The sequence below is a fragment of the Amphiura filiformis genome, chromosome 14 (genome assembly GCF_039555335.1).
Source record: "Amphiura filiformis chromosome 14, Afil_fr2py, whole genome shotgun sequence".
In the NCBI taxonomy this organism is placed as follows: domain Eukaryota; kingdom Metazoa; phylum Echinodermata; class Ophiuroidea; order Amphilepidida; family Amphiuridae; genus Amphiura; species Amphiura filiformis.
The window spans coordinates 47,706,627-47,724,780 of NC_092641.1; the positions used below are offsets into that span (position 1 = coordinate 47,706,627).

An 18,154-nucleotide genomic window follows, 5' to 3' on the forward strand; every position below is an offset into this window, starting at 1 on the left:
TTTACTTTGTGATAAGGCTGAGCATATTACTGCATATATGAAAAATGTACTGCATATTATTGATACAGGCGATTTACTCAATTACTTCCAACCATGAAATTTAGTGCCTGTTATTTACCCAGTAATGTTTGCTTATCTTAATTGGAACCCTAATAGTTATTGGGCCAAAGTTATTATCTGCATGGTATAATTAAATTTCAATAGGCCTATAGTGATAATGATTTGAAAGTTTGTATCTGCTGGAGAGTTATATAAGCCAGGGTCAGGATGTAGGTACCATTATGCCTCAAATCACTAATTCATTATAAGATCAGTACAGAGTAGGTTAGGTATGAAAATAGAAAGTTAGAACAAATTACTATACACCTGATCCGTGAACTGTGTCTTTTTGAAAGACTCTTCTTGTTGGAACCTGTAGTCATTTTGTATTAATTCACGTGCAAATCTATTCGATAATAGAGCTACTTCTTCTCTATTTTGTAATAGTTTCCTAGTTTTTTTCCGATTTCTAGTGACCAATTTTCCACTCGCCATACAAACTAAACATCGCTCGCTGCGAATCACCAAAAATTAAATTAATTTACATTCAAGTTTCAGCATCTTTACGATGTATTCGATTGTAGGACTGTTGTCGACAAGGCTGTTATCGACAATATTGTCGACAAAACAACTTTCTAGATCTCAATTATTTACCATGAAATAACTGCATCAGTTATTTGCAGATTATCGTTCCATTACAACTTGAACACTTACAAGAAACGCGCTCACTTTGCCATTATTTACCGGATGAGGATCCGAGTGCCGTGTATAGACGAATCCAACGAGCCAAGTCATGGTCAGGATTTGGTCGGCCATCTTTGGGTCCCCGCAACACCAAAAAGCCGCTTAAAAATCGATGTTAGATTCTTTTGTGTTGTAAACTGTCATCATTCTTTTGTCAACATGTAACACGGGTGATAGAATGCAGTTTAAAATACCCTCCAAGGCCGCATCATTTCACATTTTAGGTGAGATTGAGTTGACGGGGACCCAACTTTGGCAGCCATTGATGTATAGGAATGCGTGAAATTGGATTCGTCTATAGATATACTTTCGTCGCTGTTTTGGCATACTGTCGTATGACTATTTTTGGGCAAATTGAGATGGATTTTATGTAAAACCCATAAAATGTCATTCTGACATTTTGACAAACAGTCATATCATGATACGTTGCCATAGGCCATCGTGTAACTGCAGTTGCCTATTATTTTGACATACTGTCGTATCACATGACGTATCATTATTAATACATAGGTTGTCAAATTGTGCATTATTTTGGCGTACTGTCGTATGAGTTTGCAGATTAATTACTTCTAATTAGCGAATGAAAGTTTGTATTATGTTGAGAACAAAGACAGATATATTATTGATTATATTCTTTGATAATAATAAACATATTTTACTTTGGGGCTCTCCAATGGGTCTTCAAAAATTGGAAAAACTTAAAATGTGATTTTCTCAAAACTGCATTTTCGTCATACGACAGTTTGTCAAAACAGCGACGCTTTCTATTTTGGATGCGAATCCTGGGAGTTAACATTGACGCGCATTGATGTGGGTCCCGCTCTCGTTACTACCTACTATCAAACACAAGCTAAATGGACTTGGCATTCTCAAAACTGCATTTAAAAGGGGTAAACGAGCAGGTAGAAAAATCCAACGCCCTATACAAGTTGTGGTTGGAAATAGACCATCAGAAGTTTCACCCCGCCCAACACGCCCACCAGCAGTGCTTGCGCAAGTTTCATCAGCATCAAATCTGCCACCCACAAAAACTGAATCAAACACAACCAGCTTCCTCCTTCCAGGACTGTTTCTTACAAATGCCCGCTCATTAATGAATAAGTTTGATGAGCTGGAGATTTTGCTCAAACAAACAGATATCAACCCCATTGATATAGCAGTTGTCACTGAAACTTGGCAACCAGATAGAGTTGACAATGACTTTCTTGCAGTAGATGGTTTCAATCTGTTTACCACGACCAGAATTGAAAAACGCGGAGGTTGTGTTGCAGTTTACTCCAATGAAAACATTCCAGTGGAGACCTTACCTGACATCAATGTGCCCGACGAATTGGAATGCATTTGGCTTCGCGCCCGCCCCAACCGCCTACCTCGAGCTGTGTCTGCAATAGTTATCTGTGCTGTTTATATACCACCCGAGTCACCGTATCAAGACTTGCTGATTGAACATATTTTGACAACTCTAGATACTCTAAAGTCTCAGCACCCTGAATTGGGTATAGTCATTTTAGGTGATTTTAATAGGCTCAATATTAACCCGCTGTGCAGAGCCCATTCATTAAAACAAGTTGTTGATAAACCAACACGTAACAATGCTATCTTGGATTTGATCATTACAAACCTTCAGAAGTACTATGGTACTCCTATTGTGAGCTCTCCAATCGGTAAAAGTGACCACAACACTGTCTACTGGTCACCAGTAGGGTATAGTAAGAACGGTAAATCTCACAAAAGAACAGTTAGGCCATTACGTAAACAAAGTGTGCATGAGTTTGGAAGATGGATAACCAAACATTATTGGACTGAGGTTCTGAACGCGACATCTCCTGCTGATAAAGCGAATGCATTTTATGCTACTGTTCAGGAAGCAATTGATCTTCACTTCCCCTCTAAGGTTATCAAACTACATTCTGAGGATAAACCTTGGATCACCCTGAGATTAAGAACCTAATCAGGAAACGTCAGGTAGCTTTTGCAGAGAAGAAAATGTTTCTTTGGCGCTTTCTCCGCAATAAGGTTAGTCGTGCCATTGATCAAGCGAAGAAATTTTACTACAAAGATCGCATTCAGAACCTCAAGTCAAGTGATCCATCAGGCTGGCATAAGGGAATCCAACTAATAACCAACAAATGCCAGAAAAGGCCAATTATTTCAGTCCCTGGTGTCCAGCAAAATGATGAAAAAGCAATTGCAAGGGCTATAAATGATAATTTTGCCTCAGTCCCACAAAGTAGACCTCCAATCAACCCACAGGCGCTGCCTGCCTTCCTACCTGCAAGATTGCCACCTCAGATCCAGGTATGGGATATGTATAATGCTCTGAAAAAACTGAATGTTAAAAAAGCAGCAGGACCTGACGGTCTCCCTGGGAGGTTGATTAGAGAGTTTGCCTGTGAGTTTAGCATCCCAGTAACAGATAATATTCAACTCATCTTTAAAAGATGGAATGGTCCCCGAAGTTTGGAAAGATGCCACAATTGCCCCAATTCCAAAGGAAACCCCTGCTACAATCTCAAAACTAAGGCCAATCTCATTGACTTCCTTTTGGCAAAAGTATGTGAGGGGTTTGTTGCAAATTGGGTGCTTGATGATATTTCTAGTGCAATTGACCGCAACCAATATGGTAGTATCAAAGGGTCGTCTACTTCTCATTGTCTAATTGAAATTCTTGATGTTTTCTTCAAAGGTACAGACAAAGGAGGAACTGTAGGAACCCTAGTTGTGACGGACTTCTCCAAGGCATTTGATTGCATCGACCATACTTAAGCTATTCAGAGACTCTACGAGCTTGGTGTCAGAAGCGAGTTACTGCCGTGGATTATAAACTTCCTCACAGCTCGTCGTCAACGGGTGCAGTACCACTCTGCCCTGTCAGAATGGGAAACTCTCTCATGTGGTGTCCCACAGGGCACTAAGCTGGGCCCCATCACATTTCTTGGTGTGATCAACAATGCTTCTGAGGAGTCTCTGACTAAAAGCTTTAAGTATGTCGATGATCTCACCCTTGAGAGGTCCGTCCTGCTAAACAAGTCAGCCAGATTGGACCCGATGTTCAGGACTTGGATGCTTGGGCAAAAGACCATCATCTCAAGCTCAATCCGAGTAAGTGCAAGGTGATGCAGGTTTGTTTCATGAGGGAACCACCTGTCCCTCCTAGTCTTCACATTGCTGGGATTGAGCTTGAGGTGGTGTCTGAGACTAAGCTCCCCGGACTGACTGTCCAGTCCAATCTTGGCTGGCAGTCTCAGGTTAACAATATGGTATCAAAAAGCAGTCGAAGGTTGTACATGCTCTCACGTCTCAAACGCTTTGGTGTTCCAACTGGTGACCTAGTCTCTGTTTATATTGGTTATGTTCGCCCAACATGTGAGTATGCAGCCCCCGTCTGGCATGGTAGTATTACCAACGACCAGGCACATCAATTAGAGCGCATCCAAAAGAGGGCTTGCCGCATTATCCTTGGTGCTAATTACTCATCCTACACAGATTCCCTTGACCAGTTGGAACTCCAACCCTTGAATGATAGAAGACTACATCTCTGTACACAGTTTGCTCAAAAATGTGTCGAATCTGATAGGTACTCAGAATGGTTTCCACACAATATGAGGACCCACAATATGACCCTTAGACAGTGCAATAAGTATCAGGTCCCCAGAACCAAAACAAAAAGATATGGGAACAGCTCAATACCCTATCTCACTCATCTACTTAATTAGTGCATCTCATTATGTTCATATTCAGCTGGTGTGTTTTAATGATTTTATGACAGCATTTTTATCTTGATGTATTCAATTTGTTCCTTATAATTTGGCTGGTCCAGTTTAAATATGTGCAATATTTTGTTATGTTATTTATTAATTACTGCTTTATAAAATTTAATTCTTTTGAGCATCTGTGGTGTGTGGGGTGTGTGTATATGGAGGGCTGATAGTTTGGGTGTGGGTGTATGTAAAGTGTGTGTGGAGATATAGGGGTGTGTGCTCCTAAACGTAATACCTTATGGAGTCAGTTATGCGCTCTGCGTATGACTTATGGAGATAATTTCTCTTGTGGAGACACAAAATTGTGCTCCATAGGTGAAAATGTTATATTTGGCATGTGTGAGCTAATTTGAGTTAACTTGACAGTTTTTAATATTCAAGAAAATGTCTCCATAAATATCAATCTATGGATATTACACCATGTGTAATGTGTGTATAATGTGTGTTACAAACCTAAACATACTTTGCCTGGTGGGGGCGCCAAATTATGCAAATATCTACTTTACCTCTTAACCAATCATATTGGTTGTTTGATGTATGGCAGAGGGTCTCCACAAGGGAGACTAAGTGTGTGCATCATCATAACTTTTAACCAATCAGATCGTGTGTATGCTGTGTAAAGGGTCTCCACAAGGCACAACTTGTGGCACAAGTCTCCATGTGCAGCATCTTCACAGAATTTCCAGTCCCAACTCGAGGGGATTCCCACGGTAAGTTTAATGTTTCCATTAGTTTATCTGTATAGTTAGCACAAGGCATGCCTATTAAATAAATGTTTATAATGTTCTTATAAGTGACATGTATTGTTTTGTTGTAACAAAACAATTTTGGGTTATAAATAATATCATTTCATTGTGCAATGAATTTCGCATTGAACTTGAGTATGGTTCTTACAATGGTGACCACTGGGCACTACTGTATGATGAACTAGAAATTGCTTTTGTGCAATTTAATATAATACGCCGAAGATGGCCTTGCAACATATTCTACAACTAGGTAGGTTACTAGAAATTCATTTTGGTTGAGATTGGATACCAAAGTGGCCTAGGCCTGCTTGAAAAAAAGTAAGCTTATTTTTCGCATGTGCATTTGTGAATACTGCAAAGACCCAAAGCCATGGTAGGCCATGTGGCCTCCATTGTAGAGGTTGGGAAGTACCGTATTGTTCCTAATTAGCACCCAGTCTCTATTAACTTTTTTTCCTGACCAAAATGTTGGAAAATGCCAAACTGCAATGTCGTGTAACTGTAAGTAAGCTTACCTATCGGCAAATTTCCAGAAAATGACCTGGCGACCCGAAAATAAACATACAAGGAATGTCTATCCGGAAAACAAACTAGCAATAGTTCCAGCGATAGTTCATCATTTCGTGGTCATTTTTAAGCTTTACAACTTAGCAATTCTGTCAAGTTATTTGTTGAAAATATGACTCCATTAAATGCTCTTTTTCGAAAAATGCAATGCCCTTGGGTGCTTATTAAGAACACTACGGATTGTGCCGATTACTCACGGCGCGTCACATCACAGCACGTCACGTCATAGCGCCTCACGTCACGTTCACTATAGGCCTATCACGTCGCATCACATGAGTTTATTTTTGACTGCCCATAATTTTATTGCCACTTATTACAATCATTATTTACGAACAATTATAAAAACTTACTTTCGGCGGTGAAAACATCATACACCATACTTAATCCCCGGGACTTCATCGTGACATGAAACGTACCTGCTAGAAACTGCCGATACGTTATGTATGGAGAATGCTACCATTGAAATACACGTAAGAATTGCGATTTTCACAAGTCCGACGTTTTTGATAAGTATACTTTTTTTCAGCTACGAGTATGTGAACAGCGCCACTAGGTTTGAAATGTTACTATAGAGACTGTTACGTAGGATTGAAAATGCACTTGAACGCCCAATTTGTGTATTTCAATGGTGCACCTCTTTATACATGTATGTAGGCCTGTACATGCCACATAGTAGGCCCCTATTATATCTCAAACAAGCTTTTCTTTGCCTTGTTTAGGAATTATTGCCTGTCCAAAGCCTGAATGGTGTCTAGCTGAGATATATGGTACCGGGATATGGTATGGGTCGCCACAACAGAGAAAAGAGAAAAGCATATCTGAAGAAAAGAAGAGCTCGAATCAGACAAGCAAAACTTAATGTGAATAATAACCAAAACAAAAGTCAAATTCAAGTTGATAAACATGGAAGCCAAGTTGTTGAAGATGATGTAACTTTGACTTCTAGTGGAAACCACACCCCTTCATTTTTAACATCATCAGCAGCATCACTCGATTCACTCCCATCTTCATCATCAAGCAACCATTCAAATAGCACTAGACCAGTAACACGTGGGCAATTGTGTGTAAATGCTGCAAAATCAGTAGCGAATAGTCTATCCTCAACAGATGCTGCAATTCTAAGAGGGGAAATCCCCAAGAAAGTATTAAATGATGTGCTCGTTCGAAAATGGGATGAATATAAATTACTATACAGACAACTGGATCTGATTAAACAGAGACTGAATGTGATTGAATACGGAGATGCGAAAGGACAAATGCTCAACAAATTGAGAGTTGACATAAAACGGTAACCCTAAGGTGGGTAATATTCAAATCATCAAATGAGAGGCTATTTTACCAAATCTGAAAAGTACATGTAAGATGGGATCTTGTTGGCACACATTCTTATAAATATAAAATAATGACAATTATTTGGCTTTTGTGCATAATTTTTGCACCAGTTATTGGTAGCCCAGGTAACATGACCAGATGATGTCTTTGGATCAGCAGTGTTGCCATTGAGTGTCCTTGGTACTAGCGGTAATGTCTTTGGACAACAGGAGTAGTGTAGCATCAGTGTCCCTAGAAACAACATAGCAGAAATATCATTGTTATCTCTGTTACTCACTTTATATAGAGATCCCATTTTCAAAATTATTCAAATCACTTGAAAATGACTTGAAATTAGTTTTTGTTTTGTTTGTGTATTTTACCTTTTTTTTAGTGTGGACTATATATCATGTAGGAGCAAGCTAATATTCGGAGCTACATAGTATCCTTGGTTCTTTTGATGGACCCCCAGCAGCCAGTTGGATTGGTTCTTTGCAGTGATCTCCTTGAGGCCCAAATACTAACTAACATCTGTGATACACTTAATATACAGTACTGGATTAGCATTTATGAGGACATTTATTTCTTGTTCTTTTTTAAAGAAAGATTCTTTGCCTTTATCCGATACTTTATCTTCTGCCGAAACTTTAACTGTTCGCCAGTACCCCAACAATAAATGCTATTTATAGTAAAGGTAAGAATTTACAGAGTGAGGAAGTTTGGGAGAATATCTGTCATGTGTACAAAATTTTATCAGTGCACAAACCCTGAAACAAGACATTCCTGATAACAAAGAAGTATTTTTCATGTCCTAAACCTGATACAAGTACAGGATACCACCTTCAGGTATACTTGGATGTCACTCTTGATGACTCAGCCCAAACATTTTTAAAGAAACATGTAAGCAACTTAGTTACAACTACAAGAACAGTTGCAAGTCTGTAACTTGGCAAAATTAGAAGAATACTTGCATTTGGATGAACAAATACCAGTTTTGAATAGACTAGAGGTTTTTTTCGACAGAAAAGAAATTCAAGGATTTTTTTAATGAATGAAGGTGTCTACTGTCTATACATACAGCCACAAGAATAAAGCCTTATAGTGGCTGTGCAAGTCCTTGACTGAAGATGTTAAGAAATATTTCAAATTGTCTCTTATGCTGAAGAAAATCTTAGAACGGAATGTAAGTTTACAAGTGAGTGATGTACTTTGTGCAAATCTTACTTAACTACATTTTATGAGTGCCTCTTTAGCAACTTCAAGAATGTTAGTGTACTGGTACATCATCATGATTGCTTAAATATCAATACTTAATTACAAACATATACCCTAACTATATAGGGGGGCATGTCCTGTCAGTCTATCAATTATCAAATTTTGAAACAAATATTTGAACAGGGGTCGAACAAAGCGAACAATATTTTGGTTCTAAACAGTTAAACCATTATGTTCAATACCTTTTTGCAATCCCGCAAATCAGGTAGAAATAAAAAAAAATCTGTTTTAATATCGCTGACTGATCCTATATTCAGAGAAGAAATATCACAGTCTATTCATAATTTTAGTTCTTAGCAGTAGGCTATTCTGGTGCTGATCAATTATTATATGATTCTTACATTTATCTACATGTAAGTTATAAACAAATAAATTGGGTAATCAAGAAGATGTAGAAAACCACCTCTCCATGTGTGATGTTGAAGAAAATCTTCTAACTAATTGTACATTAAGAGTGAGTGGTACGTGTACTTCGTATTGATCTTACTTTTGTACAGTTCATAGTGAGTGCCACTTCAGCAGCTGCTATTGGAGAGTGTTATTCAGGTGAAGGTCTGCGCATTCTATACTGATGTAGGGTTGTAAAAATAATTTTTGATACATTCATACTAGATTATGCATTATATTGAGAATATGATATGTTTACAATGTTTTTAATTGTTAGATTTTTTAAAATTACATACATGCTGAGAATAGGCCGAATGTAGTTACAAGAGTGAAAACAGTGATATTTTTGCATTGCAATTATCATGAGAACAAACAGGATTAAGATACTTTCCGGGTTGCACACCCCAGGGTTCGGGATTGCAAAAAGGTATTGAACATAATGGTTTAACTGTTTAGAACCAAAATATTGTTCCCTTTGTCCGACCCCTGTTCAAATATTTGTTTCAAAATTTGATAATTGATAGACTGACAGGACATGCCCCCCTATATAGTTAGGGTATATGTTTGTAATTAAGTATTGATATTTAAGCAATCATGATGATGTACCAATTTATTTAGTGTCACCTTCGCGATACCATAGGTAAGGCAGACCGGATTGTACAAGGGAGAATTGATAAAACGATCGTCTAAAAAAAACCATGATAGGCCTATAGTTCCCTGGAGGGAAATGTAATTTGCTTGAGGCCATCCGCAGCATTGTTATGCAGTAATAGTAAACACTGAAAATTTTAAGTGAATTCTTTATCATATATCACATATATCTTATTTATAAAACTGATATGGCCGCCTGAGACTACAGTTTTCTAGTTGTTGCTACAAAGTACAAAAAAGTTGACGAAGACCGTACATTTCAAACAGGAACAAGTGGCAACCTTCAAATATTCTCAGAACATAGCCCATATCCAGTTATATCTAGCGCGCAAATCAGGTAGAAATAAAAAAAATCTGTTTTAATATCGCTGACTGATCCTATATTCAGAGAAGAAATATCACAGTCTATTCATAATTTTAGTTCTTAGCAGTAGGCTATTCTGGTGCTGATCAATTATTATATGATTCTTACATTTATCTACATGTAAGTTATAAACAAATAAATTGGGTAATCAAGAAGATGTAGAAAACCACCTCTCCATGTGTGATGTTGAAGAAAATCTTCTAACTAATTGTACATTAAGAGTGAGTGGTACGTGTACTTCGTATTGATCTTACTTTTGTACAGTTCATAGTGAGTGCCACTTCAGCAGCTGCTATTGGAGAGTGTTATTCAGGTGAAGGTCTGCGCATTCTATACTGATGTAGGGTTGTAAAAATAATTTTTGATACATTCATACTAGATTATGCATTATATTGAGAATATGATATGTTTGCAATGTTTTTAATTGTTAGATTTTTTAAAATTACATACATGCTGAGAATAGGCCGAATGTAGTTACAAGAGTGAAAACAGTGATATTTTTGCATTGCAATTATCATGAGAACAAACAGGATTAAGATACTTTCCGGGTTCCACACCCCAGGGTTCCACACGCTAGATATGGATATGGGCTATGTTCTGAGAATATTTGAAGGTTGCCACTTGTTTCTGTTTGAAATACGGTCTTCATCAACTTTTTTGTACTTTGTAGCAACAACTAGAAAACTGTAGTCTCAGGCGGCCATATCAGTTTTATAAATAAGATATAAGTGATATATGATAAAGAATTCACTTAAAATTTTCAGTGTTTACTATTACTGCATAACAATGCTGGCCTCAAGCAAATAACATTTCCCTCCAGGGAACTATAGGCCTATCATGGTTTTTTTTAGACGATCGTTTTATCAATTCTCCCTTGTACAATCCGGTCTGCCTTACCTATGGTATCGCGAAGGTGACACTAAATAAATTGTTTCCGAAGTTTAAATGCATTCTTTCTTGTAAATAAAGAGTCAAACAAACAAACATATAATGACAATTCAACGTGAACGTTGAAAAAATTTAATGTGACGCGCCGTGAGTAATCGGCATAAGCCGAACAATATACTGTAGTCTATAGATTCAGGAAAAAAGCTATAAAAAGTTTGAACTCCCTATGCCTATACAAAGCAATTATTAAAAATGAATTACATGTCTTGTTGGTCCATGTGAGGGCTGGGAAGATCATGCCCATTGGACAGGGCAGATATCACAGCAACGACCTAAACTTCGTCCACTCAGAAGTACGGAGTAAATTGACCTCGGAAACTAGAGGTATGAGAATAATATTATTATTTCAGAACAAATTTGTGTGTAAACGCTTCTTTGGCATGCCAACTGCTGCGCAATTTGCACTAGCCGAGCGCACCACGCTCTTTATGCGCCAAGTCTTTTAACATGCAGTGCGTGTGATGCAAAGCATCGACCCCTGATGCCACAGATTTACTCTGTACCTTTGAGTGGACGAAGTATACACTCCTATAGTCCATATGCCTTCCTCGAGGCAGTACGTAGCTTTATAGCGGATGAACAACTGACTTACGTGTGTGTACTTGTGGCATGTTTGTACGCGTGCTTGTGCTCTCCAGCATGTTCCAGTTACGCACACATTTTAAGGTGGACTCAGGAAATTTCGCACAAACTTTACTGCCTCGAGGAAGGCAGATAGACTGTAGTATACATGGCCTTTGACTAGACCCTCAGAGTTTGCAGTGTGGGCCAGGCCCAGGGCCGTTAGAATTTTGAGGACTGAAAGGTGCTTGGATTGGCTAAATGTCATGGTGACAAGGCCTGGGTCCTAATGGACAGCAATACAGTCTGTATGAGAAATGCCATGGCCAGGGGGATCGTGTATTAGGGAGTGGCCAGTTACTGGAAACATTTATTTGGCATAATCAATAGGTGTCTATCCAATGATGCACATCACTCAATTTTAGTGGCCCATGATGTTTTCCCAACTACGTCTGCGGACACTAAATTACACAGAAAAATTTAGAATAGGGGGATTCTACTCTATGTCCCTGAGTCAGTTCAGACCCTGGGAATCAGTGACAGTGCATGGCATGATGGCCATATCTCAAAATATCTTTCTTTCTTTCTTCCATTCATATCCAGTACTATGTCTGCAAAATGAAATTAATCAAATGCTGGTATTAATATTTAGACCAACACTCCATGACATGCCTGACTTGTCACTGGCAGTGACTATCACTTTTTAAAAATAATTCCAAATCCAGTACTCGTATCATCAATTCACAACTTAAGTTAAATATGGAAACGCAAACAATAAATTAGGCAATTTTAATCTTTATGAAATAAAATGCTACCATATGTGACTTAATTTGTTCTGTTTTCTGTCAGATGCCAAATATTACCGTGACAATTGAAGATATTGAAGAGCTTTGCAACGGAATCTTTCTACTAGTGCGCATGTACGAAACAGGGGATCTTAACGAAGAGGAAGTTAATGATATTTTGTGGAATATGCTGACAGAGTTGTTGCTGGATTGAATTGGTATGTAGGCCTAGACCAGGGGTTCTCAACAGGCGGCCCGCGGGCCACATCCGGCCCGCCAAGCACTGTCAAGTGGCCCTTGACCAACCTCACAAAACAAAGAAAAACAAAAGGGAAAGGGGGGTATTTGGCCCTTGAGAAGCTGTCTTTCAAGTGGTTGCGGCCCTCGGTGGCCTGCGATCAAAAACAGTTGAGAACCCCTGGCCTAGACCCTATTCATGTTGTTTGAATATTTAAAAAATGGTTGCAAATGCAAAGAGATCTCACCAGTCATATAGACAAATTTGTTGAAGGACATTTAGGGGTCATCTAGGGTCATTCAGGGGTCATCCAGGGTCAAATTTGTAAACATGGTCCTGTAGGCATAGGGGGGGGCAGCTGCCCCGGGCACCAGGGGGGGGGGGCAAGGGGGGGCAGCTGCCCCGGGCGCCGCTTCTAGGTCGCGCCAAATTGGACTAACGGAAAAATATTGGACCTACCATTTGCCATTAAATGGCGAATGGGCAGATATAAAGGGGCGGGAATGGAATGATGATGAAAAAAGGCAATAGAAAATGATGGAAATAACAAATGAATGGGTTAATTTGTATAATTTGAAATTGAATTTGTGATTTGTTTTTGTTTTTGAGCCCTAGTGATCCTTTTTTTTTATTTGCTTGTCAGTTTTTCAAACCCTCGAAAAAATTTTGGGGTCTACCTTTTGTCGATCGTAATTTGGGGGCGCCAATTTGAATTCTTGCCCTGGGCGCCACCAACCCTCATTACGCCCCTAGGCATCGCGGTGGACACTGTTCGTCAAAACCTCGCCGGCAGAGAACTGAGAATAAAATCCTTGTCAACTTAGTAAGTACCAGCTAAAAACTGGTAAGCCTAATATGATTTGTAAGAAAATGCAGTTTTTCACATTAAAACCGAAACTGAAAAAAATATTTTATTACCATGTATTTCTGCCCGATTCATACTCCCTATAATTAGCAGATTCGAGTCACGCAATAGACCCTATTCGGCCATATTGGAACTTATTGTGTGACAATTACAGAAAAGTCATGTCGGAAATCGATTCAAACTAAATTTAACATGATGATAAATTATGATGACACAGAAGCATAAATTGATACCATCCTGTAAGTTTAAATGACATTGGTTTTAAAATGTATACTTAATTAAAAACCGAATCTATTTATACCACAAATACCCGGCTGTTTGACGTACTGGTACCATTATATTCAAAATGAATTTTAGTCTCGCCTTTCATTGAGGGCTTAGCAACCGGTACACTGCATAGGAGGGCCTACTCCAAGCAAAATTGTTGCTATCACAAGGTGGAGTTGTCATGTCATTATAAGGGGGCTATCATTTTCTCCGGAAGGGGAAGGAGGTCCCAAAAATACCATGGGGTCACAGGATTTTTGACTCAAAAATGGGGGTTATAAATTTTGACATAAAATATAGGAGGGGTTATAAAATTATGAAGGGACTTGTGACCCTACACACGCATTAAAAAGTTACAGGCAAGCAAAAATATGTTTGCTCTTTAAATTGAGCCATTTGACAATTATTACATTGATACATTGATGAATTTTCTTTAAAAATAATGTTTTTGGCTAATTTTGTGAATTTTTTCATGAACAAAAAAGTTTGATTTTTACTGTAGGCCCTACATGTACAGTAGACCCGGGAAGGAAGTACAGGTTGGTTAAATAACTGGTGCATATTAACATACATGCATTATGTTGTAAAAGTTAAATATGATGTGCTGATTTTCTTAAAATGAATTAACGTTGCTATTGAATTACCCATACCGTAAACGTTCGCCTAATGGCGCTTTTGGATTCTTAGAAATGTGAGAGCGCCATCCTGGTAAAATCTCAACAGCATTAAGGATACGTGTATGTTAAATTGAGCAACAATGCCTCAGAAAAAAATATTGTGACATGACCCAATACCTTAGGTCACTAGGTTAGTTGCTAGAGCAGCAAATGTTTTGGGGGTTTCTTCAGGTATTCTTTCTCAAAGTGCCATTGGACTTTATTTGTAAATCGATTCATACGTTATACCTAACTCATTTTGTTAAATCTTTTTATAACATTGTAATTTCTTCATATTTTTTTAATATTCTTCAGTTCAAAATTACACCCTTCTATTGTATGACCCGTTAGCTCAGTCGGTAGTAGAGGGTGCGCCTTGAATGGTGAATGGTACTTGTTCGAATTTTGATTTCTTCCCCCACTTTTATGTGAAGAAGGGTCAAGAAATGTTTTTGGATTTTGTCCCCATTTTACGAACGAATATTGTGATTTTTTTTATTTAATTTTAATTTTCTTATTTTTTTTTAGATAAATAGGCACTGCGAACAAACGGCAAAAAAAACCGCTGACATAATTTGCTCCACCTGCTACCTATCAATGCGTGATATATTCCACTACATTTAACAATTAAATGACCTTTGAAAAATAGAACGGCCTCAATGTTTCAAATTGTGTAACTACATTACTTTATTCATTTATGCATTATAAATGATCAGCTATTTTTTTCTTTTCTTAAAAGGATCGAACCCAAGTAGATCAGACCATTGATCTTATAACTATCAGACCACGAAGTAGTTACGTAACTCCGTGATGGTATCGGAACCAAGCACTGTTTGTATGGCGATCATTACGATCACGCTATTTTGGTATGCCTTTTTGTGTACTGATTGTTTCGATCGTGGTTCATTACTTATGCGCGTGATCCCGTTGACATAGTAACATTACGTAACTTCGATACCGGGCTTCAATACTGAATAGTTGTTGAGTGCACATAATATGGAAAGCCATTGAGGTATTGTGTGCCTTCCAAAGTGCCTTATAACATGTTCTCATTGTGTTGTGGAATCCTAGCCAGTATTCAATGATATAGCTATAGAGCCCTTACGTTTATCGATTGGCTCCAAACAAAGGATTTGAACCGGCTTCCCCGTAATCATGGCGCAGTGCAGTCCATTCAATCAAATGTTGTCATCAACCTATTTGATCGTAGTGCATTTTGTTATGTGTGTGAGACGAACTGTCGCGGTAGATGCAATCATGCTTTTGTTGAATGCATTTGAGTAGTCCGCCATATTTACGGGATGATACGTCATATGCACAGCCTCTATTCAGATGGTCGTTGTATGATTTTGTTCGTTCATTCATTCAAATTTTATTTATATCATTTGAAGACTGATGAGCCTATTATGATACATCCTCCGTGGAACAGTTTCAAACAAATATAGCTAGGGATTATTGGGGCAGAGGTTATCTTTTGAATCCTCTTAGAGGGCTATCATTTTTTTTTCGGAAGGGGGGGTCCCAAATTTTCAAAAAGTCTGCGTCAATAAAATTGCGCACCCCCTATTTCGGCAACAAAAATGTTATGATCCCAAACCCCAAAATTGTATTGAAATTAGTCTTTTTGAATAAAATAACACACTTTCTATGGTCATCGTGTGACTCCCTACATTTTGGTCATAAAACATTTATGACCCCCTCCTATTATTCTTTCCAAGACTTTATGACCCCCGTATATTTGGGACCCCCCCTTTCGAATAAAATGATATACCTCTTATGACCACTGATGCATAGGCAAGGACACTCGCGCGAATTGAAAGACTTGTCGCACGCGACAGTTCGTCTCACACACATAACAAATGCCGATACAATCAAATAGGTTCATTTACAACATTTGATTGAATGGATTGAGTTACTCTAAAATGAAACGATAAAAACAAAGAATCATGAAAAAAGACACACACAAGATAAAATAATAAAATTATATAAAAAATGTTAAAGATAAAATCAAGAAAATAGAGAATAAAATTTCCTCAAATCAGAAAAAAAAAACATTGACAGACATCATAATCTGTCAGAAATTTACTGCATGAGATTCGAACCATCAATCTTCAAGTTCTCTTTATCCTCGCACTATAGTCTAATGCTCTGCTCACTGGGCCACAACGTATCAGGTGAATGATTACCGCATTATCATGAACAAGTTTGTTCGATCTTGTTCATAATTGTATGTGTCGATAGTTTTCACCCTAGCTTTAACTACACGTACCCTTAATGATCAGTGATAATAATCGGCTTTTGCAGGGATGGCGCTCTCTCATTTCCATGAACCCCATAGCGCCATTAGGCGAACGTTTACGGTATATGTTTCAACTCAATACGTGGATTAAGGGTTTCCCAACCGGAAATCAGGTTGTACCGAAATTCTATCCCACATTGCAATAGGATAGACAGTACGACTGGCAGTTAACCAGGGTTGAATCGATCACAGATCCTTGAGTGCACTTCAACAATAGTTTGTTGAATTTCGCTTTGTATTGTTATGTAAATATGCCCATTTCATTTGTGGGAAAAGATTTCGGCACAGATTGATTTCCACTCATAAACCCCAAATCTGCATATTGGTATTGATGGGTAGATTTATGAATTAAGTTTTTCCATTTTCTTCCAGATGCAAGCTACAACATGCCTAAAAAACGAGAAAATAAAAAGGTAAGTCAGTTGCCCCACTTAAAAACCTCTGACATTAATTATGCATATGGGTATATATAAATTAATATGTCAAGAGTGGGTGTGATGGGAAAGTATTTTGGAGAAAAATGTGTGCACATTCCTCCCGACTTACCTCTACATATACCCTGGGCCACATACTGATTTTTCTTTAAATCAAATTTTTAAGATACATAATTATCACTTTTTCCTGATAGATCTCCACAAAATCTATCCCTTCCACTGATCAGTATTGCAAATTTACTACCCTCATTTTCCCATTTTTGACACTATATAACACAAAGATACACTTATCCTGACTATCAATGAACAACCATACCTTTTTCATGTTTTTTCATGTGTGTGTGGATGGTGTACAAGCCATAATGAGAGTGACCTGCTGGTGCCTTCAGGTACCCCTATATTTTCAATTTCTCATCCATATAAATGGGTGTATTTCTTTTCTCCTACAGCTACCAAGAAGATCAAAAAGGTTAAAATCAGACAAGGTATGTATATATTTGAGATATTCAATTTTTGTGAACATGGCAGCTCATACCATAATATGGTTTCCACAAAGTGTAGCTTTAGCCATCCACATCTAGGTTCTTGACCAGTATTCAAAATGTTGGTTGTCGGTTGCCAGGGATAATCAGAACATGCTCCAACAAAATATCTACAGGCACAAATGAGCATTATACAATGTTATGTCACTGTATAACTATATATTTGAGTGCTCTGATCACAGACCCTTTAAGGGCTATGCTAAAATCTAGTGTTGGGCAAACACTTTTCTGGAGTCGACTAGTCGGAAGCTTGACAGCGGCTACTTCAACCAAGTCTGCGACTTCAAAAGATCATAAATTTCAGAGGTTGGAATGTTATTAAAATAATTAATAGCACACAAATGAATGTAGCTTCATATGTTGCATTTCATATTGTTTTCTTTCTTTTTGCTTACTTTTTTTCACACTAAACATACTCCATGGTATATTGTATGTACATATTAAGACTCAATTACCATTATTTATAACAAATTTGAATTAAATGTTTGGCCGAATCACTGAAATTAAAGTGTTTTACAGTAATATCTCTCCCACATACTATGTTCATGGTGCTTAGGGCTATTTACATAAGATTGCCACAACAGTGCACTGCAGGGGAATTTCCCTTGTATCCTCATGTCTATAAATAGGACCAAAATACCTCAGTGAGTGAGTGAGAGACAGAGTAAGGAACAAACACTCTGATAGGCTGGCCATGGTGGCCCAGCAAAAATA

The 18,154-nt window shown here is 38.0% G+C and overlaps 1 protein-coding gene across 3 annotated transcripts in view; it reads left to right on the top strand.

The window, feature by feature from the left end:
* Positions 1 to 18,154, top strand: part of LOC140169060 (alpha-2,8-sialyltransferase 8B-like) — a 132,223-nt gene that overhangs the window by 74,989 nt on the left and 39,080 nt on the right. The gene's annotated exons all lie outside the window — the stretch shown is intronic.